This window comes from Alligator sinensis, unplaced genomic scaffold (genome assembly GCF_000455745.1).
Source record: "Alligator sinensis unplaced genomic scaffold, ASM45574v1 scaffold257_1, whole genome shotgun sequence".
NCBI classification, from domain to species: Eukaryota; Metazoa; Chordata; order Crocodylia; family Alligatoridae; genus Alligator; species Alligator sinensis.
The window spans coordinates 681,166-696,618 of NW_005842263.1; the positions used below are offsets into that span (position 1 = coordinate 681,166).

At 44.5% G+C, this 15,453-nt stretch overlaps 1 protein-coding gene across 3 annotated transcripts in view; it reads left to right on the forward strand.

Moving 5' to 3' along the window:
• Positions 1-15,453, forward strand: part of NCOA7 (nuclear receptor coactivator 7) — a 123,013-nt gene that overhangs the window by 60,574 nt on the left and 46,986 nt on the right. Inside the window, exon 1 of one of the 3 annotated variants that reach the window (XM_025209005.1) lies at positions 11,756-11,774. The exons of the other annotated variants lie outside the window; for them this stretch is intronic. The gene's annotated coding sequence lies outside the window, so the exon portion shown is untranslated. Of the gene's footprint in view, positions 1-11,755; positions 11,775-15,453 lie in introns of those variants that run through there. 3 annotated transcript variants of the gene reach the window in all.

The following is a 15,453-nucleotide window of genomic DNA, read 5'->3' on the forward strand; positions in this document are numbered from 1 at the left end:
ACAATTGGCTGCCAGACTGGAAGTAGCCATGGACTGCCAAGCCTTGGCCTGCCAGTGCTGGGCGGAGAGGCCGCGGCTCCTTCTGCAGGGCCCGCAGCAGCGCAGGATTTGGCCCACCCCCCCTGCCTGGGAGGGTGGGAGAATCCTTACCTGTCTTCCACTTGGAAATTCCGGCCACAGTCGGCTGTGATTGCTGGGCCGCAGTTTGCTGGGCCATGGCATAAAAACTTTGGGAACCCCTGTCCTAGGGTAGTGAGGGCCAGCCTTTTGCCTGGCTACTGTCTACATCAGTGATTCTTAACCAGGGTGCCATAAAGTGCCTTGAGATTCTTCCAAGTCTTTTGCAGGATTCCAAGTAATCTTTGCACTCTCAGGTGTGCAAACATGATTCACAAGAAAAACCCAGATATTTCAAATAGGAATCCATAGTGTTAAACAGGAAAACCCTGTTGTGGTCCTCCCAAGTCCCTTGCAATAGAAGAATTCCACTATTATTTTTCTGTAGTCAGAAAAACAAGTAAAAGTTAAGAGCTGGCCTTTCTGTAGGGTACCTACAGTCTAAAAAAGGTGGAGAACCACTGGTCTAGATACTAGGCACTATCTTTCAGAATGTGTGTTGGCTTTCATTGTGTTAGTACCAAGGCACCCCTCTGAAAACGTTAGCTCTTTGTTTTTACTTGTTTTTTGGCCAAGAAAAAATAATAGTGTTTTTTTCTGATGTATAGAACTCAGAATGACCACAACCTTTCAGAATGTTTTTGACACTATGGATTTCTATTTTAAATCTCTGGGATTATCTTGTGATTCATGCTTATGCACTAACGATGCTAACATTACATGGCACACCCCATGGTACCCTGAAATAATCTCAAAGCACCCTTCTTAGGAATTGCTGTTAGCAGTTCTATAGTCTGATTTACCCTGGCTGACACAGTGGTTGTAAGCAGGGCTCGTTCTGCCGGTTGGAATTTTTTATTCGAAACAAGCTTTTGATGGAAAGTGCTGGTTCTTTAAAATGTTTTGTTCAAAATATCTCTGGTTCAGTGAACTTTCACCAAATCCAAGACAACATCCAGGGTTACAATGGAACCCTGCCAGGATGTCTGTTAGACTGTGCTTGGGCTGAAAACCCCAAGGGGTTGCCAGGTTTGAGGCCTGACAAGTGGACTACCCTGGGCCCAGGGACCCTATGCTGCCCCAACTCAAGGACAGACCTGACTGGTGCAGGCAGTAGAATGGTCAAACTTTTGGCAGCAAACTAAGAATAAGTGTTAATAAAGCACAGATGAAACATGGCAATTTTCAGCAGTTCCCAATGCGTACAGCCAGATCGTCACTGATCTGCATAAGACTTGATAAAAGCAGCTCCCTGATGCCAAGTGTACTCACTGCTAAATTTCAAAATGCTGTTACAAGGTCTGGAGGCACGAAAGATCTTTAAGTTGCAGAAATATGATGATGAAAAGTTAGATGCTCTAAATACATACAACTGCATGGCACATTAAGGAGATGCTTCAAATGATTTATTTGATCTGTGATATGCTTATTAAATAAACAATTGTGTTTAGACATTTCTGCAGCGAGCTTTGCAGTTAAAACAAATTGTATAGCAGAGTTCAGGAAAAGAGATTTTTAGTGCAGAAGTTTCAGTGTAATCACATTTTAGAACTGAAGCTTTATTCTGTTAATTTATTGTTTTCAAATTTTGTTTTCTAAATTAGTTTGTTGCAAGTGTGATTCCTTATGCCCTTATCATACCAATATCCACTTAATAAACTTACTGCTCACAGTTTATCCTGAAAAAGTGAAGTATGTTTAAAAAAACCCCAAACCCCACATACACAGTCCCAGGCAAATAGCCAGCTCTCTGCAATGAACCCAATTACAAAAGAATTGATTCTGCCCTCATTTGTGCTGTGAAGTACTTACTCATCCAACTGAAATCATTGGGATAACTGGAATACTCCCAGAGTAACGGTTCATTTCAAAGGGAATTTCCAATATGACACTGCTTACTTTAATTGAACTAACCAGAAATGCAATGGCCCTAAACCATTTGAACTTTCCCAAACATCTGAGATGTTGATTTGTGCTGGTCTCTGCACAAATCAGTCTTAAAGAAGTAATTAACACAAACGCTTCAAGAATAAATAATAAAATAAAATGTATCAAGGCATCAGTGATCTTGAAGAAAAGACATTATTTTAATTGCCTGTGTAATGAACAAGAAAAACTAGAATCACTCATTTATATAAATTGAGCCTTATTATTTAAACCAGGTGGTTTCAGTATATTAGATAATTGGTAGTTAATAATCAGTTATTTGGAAAGGATAAAGTGAGCAAAAGAGTGGGGACACTCTTTATGTAAAAAAAAATGACATACCTACTTCTGAATCACTGATTTTATTGAGGCAAATAAGGATCAAAGATAAATACTAATGCTAAGATGTGCAAGGTAAGGTGCTAGTTTGTTTGCTGTTGAGCACCGAAAACCTACTAAAGTAGGGGTTTTCAACCTTTTTAAATAAGTGTACCCCTTTTTAACAAGTGTGGTGAGCAGCTGGATGACAAGTGGGGGGTGGGGGCATGGTGAGCAGTAGTGCGGCGTCTGTGCAGCCCTGCTCCTGTGAGGCAGCAGCGCGGGGTGGCGGTGCTGCAACTCCTTCCGCCCCTGCATACCCCCTGGTACCATTCAGGCGAGGGACAGACATTCAAAAAGCCTGAGCCTGAATTGATTCAGCCTTTGCAGTTTAGGCTAACCTGGCTAGGCTGAACCAGTTGGAAAGTGGGACAGACATTCTCTGTGGACTGAGAAAATTCAGGCACATGCCTGCAGTGGCTCAGGCTAAAAGCAAGGGGGTGCTAGAGCAGCCCGCCTTTTCCTTGCACAGAGTTCAGTTTAGGGGGGCATGGCCAGGCCTCAACAGGACTTTCTTATTCGGATGTGTGCACCATCCCAAGCCTTGCTCCACTGGCTGGTCAAGGGGTGGGAGAGTTAGCATCCCCCAGACCCCTGCTAGCACTCTGAAGCAAGAGGGAGCGGGGTGTGCAGTGCATGCATCTGTTTGATATGGAGCTTTTGAATCCTCTCTCCCTGCTTGTCAGACTGTCTGCAGCAAACTGACAGGCAAGCAAAGTAGCCCAAAGCTGATGAGTCTTTATCACCCAATTAGTAAAACAATAGCCTCTTTCCCATTATTTCAAACTCTTCTTAAACAGCTTACCCAGTGACTTGTTGATTAGCTGCAAAAGCCCTGTTCTGTCTGCCTGCCTGTCGCAATGAAATTGGAGAGACGGACACCTCTTGGCATTAGGTAGCAAACCACATGCCTAGGGTCTGTGGGGCTGGGGACTGTGCTGTGGAAGATGGGAGGGAGGGAGTGGGGGATTTCCTGCTTTGAGCAGTGAAGGGATATAGGGCAGGGGAAGCCAGCAGACCCTGCTGTGTCTGTAGTTTCTGCCAGAGCCTTATACAGCACTAGCTAGCATATCACATGCTGTCTGTGTTGTGGGAGAGAGGAGGGAGGGATCCTTGCTTAAGCAGCAAGTGGTGAAAGGGGAGAGAGGCAGGGGGAACCCAGCAGACCCCGCTGTGTCTGCAAGTCTGTGCTGGAGGAGCTCTGGCCAGGGAGCAGAGGGGAGGGCCCAGCCCTGCTGTAGAGCAGAGCCCTGCCTAGTCCGGAGAACATGGTGGGATGCTGGGGGTGTCTGGTTTATCTTAAACCAGCAAGAGGTCTGGGACAGACATTGTTTAAACTGGTTTTAGCCAACTCAGTTAAGTCTGATACTACATTCAACCAGGTTTATCTCAAACCGGTTTCAGCCATTTTCAAACTGGTTTATGTGCACTGAATATCTGTTCTCTTACAGGTTTAAACCAGTTTCTGATCACTTAAACCGGTTTATGTATAATGTCTGTCCCTACCCTCAAAGTATCCCCAGAGGTGTGTACCCTAGGTTGACACCCTTGCACTAAGGAACAGAATGTTTGGTTTGTTAAGAAACAATCTATTATGCGGAAGACAAAGAAGCTATACTATCAGAGAGGAGTTTAGTTTGACCCCTGCTGAAGGCTACCGGCTTTGCCTCCTTGACAGATCCTAACTCCCAACTTCTCCATATTCAATGCAGTATTTTTTCTTTTAGGCCTCATGTCCAGAAACACAGAAGCTGTAATGATGGTAGTACCATCTGTTTTTAGCTATAGGTTTTCTCCAGATCTGAAATAGTTGTGTGTAAAGACAAAGCAGGAAGGTGCAATGGAAATAGAAACAGTGACCTTGCTGGAGAACCTTGCTCTTTATGGCTTGTAATCAGTCCTCACAGGTGATGTTAGTGTACAGAAATGTGACACCTGTGGTAGCTAATATGGAGTTTGCTACAGGATTGTCGATGGAACCTAGTTTCTTTAGGAAATCTATAGTGTCCTTTAAATAGCTGGCAGTTCCAGTGGCATATGGGAATAGGATAAGAGTCAACTTGGCCAGAAACTCTCTCCTTCATGGTGACAATGGCAGAGACAGTGGGAAATCCTGGGGTGCCAGATTTGTGGATCTTAGCTGATAAGTTAAAATTGCCTGGCCTGGACTCCCAGGAGTTGGGAGCACTAATCTTTTCCTGTGTTTCTAGAGCCAGTGTCTGTTAAGAGTTTTAGTTCCTATTACTGTGCCAGAGTTTGCAGAACAAGAAAGCATCCACAGACTGGAGTGCATTTTAAGAATGGTTTAAACCAAGACTGCAGATTCTTATTTCATTACCTGGATTAGTTTTTATAAGCCCTATGTCCCTCAATGAGTTAAATGCTTTGTTTTTTCTCTATCCTACCCACCTTGCCTTTCCCAGCAGTGTCTCCTTCTTTTTCCTTCCCCTTTCCTACCATTTTTATTCTAATCACTTACTTCTATTTAGAAGCTCTGCTTACTGCTCTGCTCCTTCATAGCATCTGATAAAGTAAGATAGTGCTTATGAAAGCTTATACATTTCTGATTTAGTTAGCCTGTAAGGTGCAAATCTGGAATGTTTAGATAGGGATGATCTTCCCTTGAGCAGAGAGTTGGACTATATGACCTCTTAATGTCCTTTTTGCCCTATTTTTTTGGTTCTGCACTGGGCATTGTGTTTAGCTTCTAGGTCATATTAACATACAGTCACAAATATGGGGTTTTTTGGGTATATTGTATTTAGGTTTCTAACCCAAAACGTTATGCTTCCCTGCCAATCATAACAAGCATTTAAAAAAGCTTTCAAAATGTATAAGCTTCCCTTTGTGTTACCTAGGTAAATATCCCTTAAGAGCGTGCCTTTTAACATGCTAATTACTTCCTCACTTCAAGAGGTCTGTTGAGCTCCTGATTGATTCATTATGTAATATACTATTTTATAAGCACACAGCTGAACTCATCAAGACTTAGATAACAAATATAGTTTATAAAGAATGGTCAGTGCACCATCCATTAGACCTTGAGGCTCAGAATATTGCAATTCCACAGCATATAAGGAAGCCAGGATAACTATAAAATTATTTTGTGTAAGGCAATCCTGAAGCTAAAGACAGTTGGACCAAAGCAACAGCTCTCAGTGATAAGAGGTGTCTCTGTTCAATGAAAAGTGAATCCAAAATTCCTAATGAAAATATCCAGTTTTTTTTGTTTATTGCTGTTTGCTTTAGCAGAGCTAGCCATCTATTTTGGGACTGCAGAAGTTGAGTGCTACTAGCTCCTCATCCACCTCTTTCTGAAATGTCCTTTTAACATCTGATCATTGCAACCCCTTGACCTTAACAAAAATACATGTGATTTTGCTTTGTGAGTACAGTAACAATTACTTACTGGTGATTAGAATCAGATTACTTTATCATTCATTGAAAATGTACAGCTTTTCATAAAATGGTAGGTGAAGTTGGATTGACAGCGCGTGAAGCTTGTTTGACCACAGTGAGAAGAGTGGCCTATAATTTTTTTTTTTTTCTGCTAGTTTCTGACAATATTGACCTGTCCTGTGCTTTGACCAGGTCTGGCATGCAATCACTGTAGCAGAGTGGTAAGAAAGACAAACTGTGTTTGCCCAGGGTTTAAATGATCTGTCTTTGATGGGGATCTTATGCCAGAACACTTGCTGACTATTATCAGTGCTTCATGGAAGGTCCTCAAGCTGCTGGGAATAAAATGGGAGATGCAGCTTCAGAAGTGAACTGGGCTGTTTTTTGGCTTTGAGGCAGAGAAGAATTTAGGTGGTAGATTGAGCATATTTGAATTGGGATGGCAGTCAGGGTAAGGGAAGACTTGGGCAAGATTTCATGTTGGGTTATTGCTATATCTTTATCATTAAAGAAAATCTTGAAAAGAGAATGAGTCTGACTGGGCACAGGGTGCATGGATAGTCAGAGCAAGTGAGAAGGGCAGTGTATACCAATTGTCTCTGACCTGGCTGATTTATTTGGCAAACTATATCCAGCAATAAACAGCCCTCTGCAAGAGGATTAAGCACCGAACTGGAGTTAACTATGCTTCCAACCGCAAAAAACTGTTGTTCTTGGCTGACGTTGAGTAGGACTGAGGTCTCTTCCACATGTTACTCTGTGGGCAGTTGGGAAAACAGAATACCGCCAAGTCCACGGTCCAACTGCTGCATGTGTATGTATAAGAACTGGTGGAAAATAAAGTTAGTCAAGTGACAGATACAAAGTAGGTCAGGATGAGGCCACAAATTGCACTCAAAGCAGATAGATATCTTTTCCACCTCTGTTCAAGCACTTATTTGCAGAAACTGTGCCCTACTTTATGGAGGTATGCATGTCACTGGTGATGTTTTTATGGCGCAAAATGCAGTGGGGAGACACCACAGTGATCTCCATGATATAGCTTGGGTACTAGAAGCAGTATCAGCTAACCTTTCCAACAAGGTAAATTGACCTGAGTAGAACGCTGTGCCAATGCAGAGTGAGTGAATACGGACAGCAAACAGGGCAGTTTGCAAGTCAGTTCACAGGTCAGTTTGTCACTCCCCTCTTTGAAGCGGAGCCTTTAAGATAAATTCTTTAATTAAGAGTCATAGAGGAGTAGAGTTGGCAGGGCCCTCCAGAGGTCATCTAGCCTAACCCGCTGCCTGAGGCAGGATTATCCCTATCCAAACCATCCCATACAAACCATAATCTAAACTCTACATACCCAAACTGTACATAAACCATAATCTAAACTATATTATTAGCATCATCACTAGCAGTGTTCAAATGATTGGTTCAAAACCAGTCACGCTTCCCACAAGCCACCTTGCTCATGCTTAAAGCCTAGCTTAACTTGAGCTAAAGATTTTTGCTTGCAGACATGAATCAAGTTGGGAACAAAACTTGAGTTGCTGCTCAAGATAACAATATAACAAAAACAGTTTTGTTTTAAGACAAAAACTGAGTAAATGACAGACTGGTGACGGCATGGAAGAAATATTCCAACAATCTTTCCTTTTACGTACTGTATATTGAGTAGGTTAACTCTGCCATGGATGAGCAATTCTACCCATCCAGTGCTGGTCCCAAGCCTGGAGGGAGGATTAGCATTAGGAAGGGCATCTGGCTGTAAAAATCTCTGCCAAATCATTATGATGTGGATCCAAGGCCGTTAAAAAAAACCTCAAGAAAGGAGACTGAATGTAACCAATGAGAATTCTCTGATGGATGTGTGGAGTGATGAAGATGGATAAAGTGAGGAATACTTACTTCAGAGGTTTGGTAAAAATAGTGGAGGCATCCAAGAAAGTACAAGAAAAAAGACTGACATAGTATGGGCATGTTCAAAGGAGTCCAGAAGAATACATGGGAAAAGAAGCTACCAGAATGGCACTACCAGGGAGAAGGGGAAGAGGAAAACTAAAGATTAGATGGAGAGAAATATTGGCGAGAGGAGGAGTTGGAAGAAGATACGCATGACCAAAGCTGGTGGAGAGCTACAGAAACCCCGTTTAAATGGGACAAGCGAGGGAAGAAGTAGAAACGTGGAGTAGTTCATTTAGAGCTTCTAAACTATGGAAGTTCTTGGCTTACGACTGTCCTGAACTAACCTAGATATTTAGTGCATGTAGTTAAAACTCAGCAGTTAGATCATTACTTAAGTCCCTTATTTAATTCCCTTGTTTAACTAGAGACCAGAGTGGAGTAGGGAGTTTGCTGGGGAGCTTGCCCAGAAACTCTCTCACCTTCCTTCATTGCCAGCTTAGTGAGAAGGAAGCAGGTTAGCAGGACAAAGAGAACTGTTTAGTACCAAGGAGCAGGCCAGCTTACAGGGGAGTTTGCTAGGGAAGGTCTGCTTGAAAAGAGAGCAGGAAGAGGTAGGTGGCAGATTTAAGAGCCCTGTAGAGATGTCTGGAGGATGTTGCAATGCTAGAGACATTGCCAGTAGGGCTGTGCGAAGCTTTGGTAGCCAATTCAATTCGGAAGAGATTTGGCCCTATTCGGTGGCCAAATCTCTGAATCTGAATCGAATTGGGAGACCCATTAAAAGGCCTGAATCAAATTGGAAGCCTCTGAATCGTTTTGGGGAGATTTGGAAGGTTTGTAGCAAATAGACTGAGAAGAGGGAAGGGGATGGAGTGATCTTCTATATATGGAAAAGGCTGAGAGGGGGAAAGACTGCTCTGATACTGACATCTGTAGCTGGCCAGTGACTGATCTTTCTCTGAGTTCCTTACCATCAGCAGGGACCATACCTGCTGTTTTCATCCCGCTCTGCCATAACACACACAAGTGATATGAGTTTTGCTTTCAACAGTTTGAGGTGCAGTTTCACAGAACGCTTGTACCTATCTCCTTGAAACTTGGCAGGCTTCATGCTCTCCAAAGGGGCTACCATCTGTGCTGTTTTCATCCAATTCTGCAAAAAAAATGACAGTTACAGGTATTTTAGTGATGCCCCATTATAGTCTATGGCCGAATCTCCGAATTGGCCGAATAGAATCTGGACAGCAATTCAAAACATCAGATTGAATCACTGTCCCGCCGAATCAGCTTAATCTGAAGTGAATACTTGCTGCTTTACACAGGTCTTGTTGCCAGCTCTTCATCTGCTTGCGTCTGTGAGGTGTCTCCAGGCAGGACTGCTTACCCTCGGGGCTTCCACCCAGGTCCCGGTTTGGTGCTGTGGAGACTGCAGCTTGCAGGTTTCCAGTTCCTGGAAAAATCATGGAGCAGGTCCTCAAGGATTCCATTTCCAAGCACTTGGAGGAGAAACAAGTGATTAGGAACAGTCAGCATGGATTCAACAAGGGCAAGTCATGCCTGATCAACCTGATTGCCATCTATGATGAGATGACTGGCTGTGGTTGCAGGGAGAGCGGTAGATATATCTTGACTTTAGCAAGGGTTTTGATACGGTCTCCCACAACATTCTTGCAAGCATGGTATGGTAATATGGGTCGGATGAATGGACTTTGAGGTCAACAGAAAACTGGCTGGATCATTGGGCTCAAAGGGTAGTAATTAATGGTTCAGTGTCTAATTGGCAGTTGGTATCAAGTGGAGTGCCCCAGGGATTGGTTCTGTGGCCAGTTTTGGTCAATATCTTCATCAGCAATATGGAAGATGGGATGGATAGCACCTTTGGCCAGTTTGTGAATGACACTAAGCTGGTTGAAGTATTAGTTATGCTTGACAGTAGGGCTAGGATTCTGAGGTACCTGAACAAATTGGAGAATTGGACCAAAAGAAATTGTATGAAGTTCAATAAAGACAAATGTGAAGTCCTACACTTAGGATAGAACAATCCCATGCAATGGTACAGATTGGGAACTGAATGGCTAAACAGCAGCTCTGCAGAAAAGGACCTGGGTGTTACAGTGGACAATAAGCTGAATATGAACCAGCAGTGTGCCCTTGTTGCCAAGAAAGCTAACAGCATACTGGGCTGCATTAGTAGGAGCATTGCCAGCAGATCAAGGGAAGTGATTATTCCCTTTTTATTCGTAACTGGTGAGGCCACATATCTGGAGTCCTGTGTTCAGTTTTGGGTCCTCACTACAGAAAGGATGTTGGCAAAAGGGAGAGTCCAGTAGAGGGTAACAAAAATGGTTAGGGGGCTGGGGCACATGACTTCTGAGGAGAGGCTGAGGGAACTGGGCTTATGTATTCTGGAAAAGAGAAGATTGAAGGGGGATTTAATAGCCTTCAGCTACCTGGAGGGGGAGGGTTACAAAGAGGAAGGAGCTAGACTGTTCTCAGTGGTGGGAGAAGACAGAACAAGGAGCAGTGGTCTCAGGTTGCAGCAAGGGAAGTTCAAGTTAGATATTAGGAAGGATTTTCTCATGAGGAGGGTATTAAAGGACTGGAACACGTCCAAAGATGTGGAATCTCCATCCTTGGAGGCTTTTAAGACCCAGCTAGGAAAAACTTTTGCTGGGATGATCTAGTTGGGGATGGTCCTGCTTTGAGCAGGGGATTGGACTAGATGACCTCCTGAGGTCCTTTCCAATCCCCATTTTCTATGATTCTATACCCTACTAATTCCCGTGCTAGCTCAAGCATTTCTATATAGCACTGCAGTGTGCCATGCAGACATACCAGCATTGCTATCTACGTCCAGAGTAAATATATTGTTTTACTACTACAGTGAATCAATAAAATAATGCAAAAATCGTGACTGTGGGGAGCAGGGGCACTAGTGTGTGTTTTTTCTGGCCAGCTTCTCTGTGGATTTCTTCCAAATATCCCTGCTATCCATAAAAATTACTGACCTACAGTCTGCATTCAGGATCTGTTGATGTGGAACCCTTATGCCTGTTGTTTCAATGGGACTTATCCTGTGCCGAGAGATCTACACAAGTAGATCTGATGGAAAGATGTATGACCTATTTTAATTTGCTGTGTAAAGTTAAAATGACATTGGTTGAGGAAAACTGGTTCAGAAAAACAGTGCTGGGGCATGTTCAGTGGAAAAGGAGAAATAATTAATTGTTTAATTCTTAGGAGAAGCAGGGTAGTTCCTTAAGCTCTAGATATAATAATTGCTATCTTAACAGGATTTTAAAAGGTAACTTCCACCACTTCCAGGTGGTTAGTTTCTTTCAGCTCTTAATCTCAGCCAGCTCCTACACTCTTTTCTGACCAGTGGGGATAGGCAGAAAGAGATGGAAGGGGAGGGGTCAGGAGTGAATTGGCTAACAGAAAAGAGGGTTGAAGCTAAAGATATAGAACACCTATTTTTAGATGAAAAATTCAACAACATGGTGACTAAATATAAAGCTAAAATTAAGAAATTAAGCCTCCAAAATCAATAAATTGAGAAATTCCTGAGCTTTGTACAGGTAGGTAAACACCTGGTTGCATAGGTTTGGCATTCTTGTTTAAAATATTGTGCTTCAAAATGTAGCTTTATAGCTGAATGGTTCCCATTGTTAGAGAGTGACCTATGCATGAATACAGCATAATGAAGGTATAAGGACTCTGAGGGTTTCAGGTTCCTGACTTTGTGCCTCTCTTTCATAGGAACATAGCATTTGAAGGAACATATCACGGGTTACTAATTTCAGTCCCTCAGTGTTGTAAGTAGTTACATCATATAATCTCCATTACAAATGGATCAAGGTTCATCTTCAAACAAGCGTAGGGTTTTATTGCCCCCACTCCAGAACCTTTTAATTTCCGACCTTTTTTTTTTTTAAATGCCAGTTTATTTGGTCTGAATCTTTGAGGCTCTCTCTCAAAATCACCAATAGGTGTAAAGCAGAAGCAGTTAATACAGTTGAAGTCCTTATGTGAATGATGGATTTAACACTAAGTCACTTGAACAGGTACCAATGCATTTGTTAACTATAGCTTTTGTTTTGACTCAAGAATGCTTGGCTGTTCTGTGGGAACTGTGATACTTAAATGATAGAGCATAAATGCCACAAGTCTCATACGCATGAATAAAGTTCAAAGGATTTTGCAGTTGAAAGCCTGTATGCCTCTAAATGTACTGTGTTATGCGGAGAGTGATTTTTCTCAGTATTAATAAGACATACTGATCAACTGTCCTGTTGTGTGACTAAATCTTTGCAGGGGTCTCTCTCGTAGCTGTGTCAATAAGATAGAAAAGCAAATTAAATTGTACTTTCCTGATGCAAATAAGTATCTGTGCCTTTTAACTGCTTCTGTTAAATTCCCCAAACTCAAACCACTTAGTTTTTGATGCCTGCCTCTTTTTTTTCCTCCTTTAAAATATTTGCATGTAGGGAGAGTTAGGTTTGGTTCTGCCTGTAAATGTTTTGTTTCACTTAAACACCATTTTCTTTAAATTATTCTTCAATATCTCCTATTGAACTCAAAATGGTTTAGATTAATATTAACAATTTTAAAGAGGTTTTACATGTGTCTTAGTTCAGAACTCCCTGTTCATTTTCCTCTCCAAGGTTTTCTCCTTCTAAAATATTACCATTACTATTATTTCCAAGTCTCATTCTTTTAGTTCATGTATAGATTTTCTTTCCCCTCATCCCTTTCATTTTCCCCCTGTAATCTGGTGCCATGCTTGGCCAGGAACTTACTCTGGCTGGGGCAGAAGTTGCATGTAAGCCAGTTTAAATGACCAGAAACTAGTTTAAATCTGGAACAGAACAGAAGTTCAGTGCACATAGGTCGCTTTCAAAATGGCCAAAACTGATTAGATAGAGGTGCACCGATACATCGGTCTGATATCAGATTGGCACCAATATAAAGAAAAGCGATTGTATCAGAAATCGGCCTGATGTGGCCAGTAATTTGGCTGATAAATGCTTGTGCGTGTGCACAGCTGCAGCACAGCACAGGCAGCAAAGAGCACAGCCCAGCAGCTTGGAGAGCTGCGTGCAGCTGGTAAATTTGTTGTAGTGGAAAGGAAGAGGGGGCAGATCAATACCCCTCACAGTGAAGGAGGAGTGGGGCTGGGGCAGGTGCTGCTCAGCCAGGGTGGGGTGTGGGACAGAACAGCGGCTCGTCCAAGGGGCATGGGGCCAGGGAGGGGGGTGGCTGCCACCACTGCATGCACCCCGGGAGGGCACAGGGGGTAGGGGCATGTGCCTCTGACCTGTGCAGGGGGGTGGGAGAAGCTGCAGTTATGGGCTGGGGCTGTGCTGGGCTCTTCCTGGCATGGGGTGGGGGGAGGAGGCTGGGCCAGGACTGCACTTGAGGCAGATGCCCAAGTACAGCCTGGCCCAGCCCCCAACCAGGAAGAGCCCAGCGCAGCCCCGGCTGCAGCCCTCCCAGCCCCCCACGCAGATCTGGGAACATTCCCCCTCATGCCCTTCTGGGGTGCGTGCAGCAGCAGGAGCTGCCCCCCACGCATGCCCCCTGGATGAGCCACGGTTCCGTCCCGTGCCCCACCCCGCCCTGCTGGGCAGTGTCTACCCCAGCCCCACTCCCTCACCGCAGGGGCCTTGATCTGTGCCCCCGTTCCCCTTTCTTCCCACCTCCCCTTCCACCACAACAGACTTAACAGCTGCGTGCAGCTATATTGAAAATTGGATCAGTATTGGCCTATATGTCTCCTTAAAAACTGGCTATCAGTATTGACCCCCAAAATCTCTATCAGTGCACCTCTAGTTTAAGATAAACCTGGATGGATGTAGTATCAGACTTAACAGATTTAGGTCAAACCCCTTTATGAAACTTCTGTCCCAGATCCCTTCCCGATTCAAGTTAACTCACAGTCCCCCAGCATCCCAGGGTGCTTTGCAGCCCTGGGTGGTGCTGTCTGCCCTAGTGGAGGAGGGCTGGCTTTGCCCCCCTGCTATCACAGAGCTGAGGCAGTAAAGTCTCTGCCTGTGCCTGTCAACACAGCAGGACGGGGTGGCAGGGGAAGGGACCCCAGACCCCCCAGCCCGGGTCTGCACAGCACAAGGGGAGGGAAAGTACCCTCTATGGGGTTTATTGCCCCCCCACAGGCCCTCAGGCCAGGCTGGAATTGCCTTAGCATCCTGCTAGCTGCCCTTGCCTCTGAGGGGGTGGGGTAGGGGGCTGGGGGTCCCATCCAGCATGGGACCCCCAGCTTGGGTCCGCACAGCACAGGGGAGAAGAGCCCCTTCTGCCAGGCTTTTCACCTTCTGCAGCTGAGAGAGCGGGGCTGGCTTCCTTTAGCTGCATCGCCTAGTCAGCTGCCCTTGCCTCTGAGGGGCCAGGGTGGAAGGGGAGGGGGGGAAATGCATCCCTGCCAGGGGTGGGGCACCCCCACTGAGGCTGGGGGATCCTGCCTGCCCCGGGCTGGATGGATTGTTCCTCCGTCTTCCTACCTATGGGGCTGGGACAAGCCTGTGTAAGACCATCCTGAGGGCAAGGGGGAATCCCTTCTCTGCACCAGGGTAGTGTTGCCAACTCTGTTTGGAAACTTCTAGAGTAGATTCTTCATATGACATAGTGCCATTAATGAATCATTATGTCAGGAAGGGAAATGCACGTTACTATTAAGTTTTAAAAACCCACTGGGCTACTGTATATATCGAATTCAACATTTAATATTTATTTTCATGAATGTCCTATCATTTATCTCCCAGATGAATCTCAGCAGTCTCCTAGTTCTAATTTGTCTCTAATTCCTGGAGACTCCAAGGCAATCCTGGAGGGTTGGCAACCCTATACTAGGGGCAGGGCTTGGGGGACCCTGGCTGGGGTGGGAAACCCCCACTGAGACACAGGAATCTAGCCAGGCCTGGGCTGGTGGGCTGTTCCCCTCTGCGAGGGACAGCAAGGGGTTAAGGGGGTGTGCTGGGCAGCCAAGCAAGGATGAGTCCAGGATCTGGGCTGCATTTGTGTGGCCAGCAGGCTGGGAGGCATGCTCTAGCACCCCCCAGCTTCTGGTGTGGGCCACTGCCAGTTTCAAAAGTGAACATTAATTCCCTTTATTATTGGTTGAATCTACTCGGTTTAGAGAAACTTGCAAAGATTGAATCAATTCAGCCTTGGGTTTTTTGACTGTCTGTACTTAGCCACTGTGCCTGGTAGCGTTCCCTCAAACCCATTGCATTGCCTTTTCTGCTCTGCTCCTCCTTATGCAGTGCTTTCTTGTTGAGCTTTTGCAGCATCAAGGGTGAGGTAATTGGCACTGACTTGCTGTGGTGCTAATTAGTCCACCCTTGCTACTGTAGGAAATGACTACATTTCTTGTAGCCAGGGGCTGGCAGCGGGTGTGGAACAGTGTAGAGTGTCTCAGAACATTACTGCCAAGCAATTAAGTGGAGTGAATGCTTATATCCTTGTTAATAGTACTGGGGAGGAGTTACTTTAATAAGTAGCAAGGGCCTTGATGATGAAGAATGTTCTGAAGAAGCTTGGGTCTGAAAATCTATTTTAAAACCGACACTGATGCTGTTTAATTTTCTGTTTCAAAATCAAGAAATTTGTGAGCTGACACTGACATTCTCCCCTTCAACTCACTGTTCCATAGTCACTGCTATGTGCCCTATTTATTAAACACCTGGGAAGCGCTTGCTGGGATTAAAGTTCAGCTCAGTTCGGAAG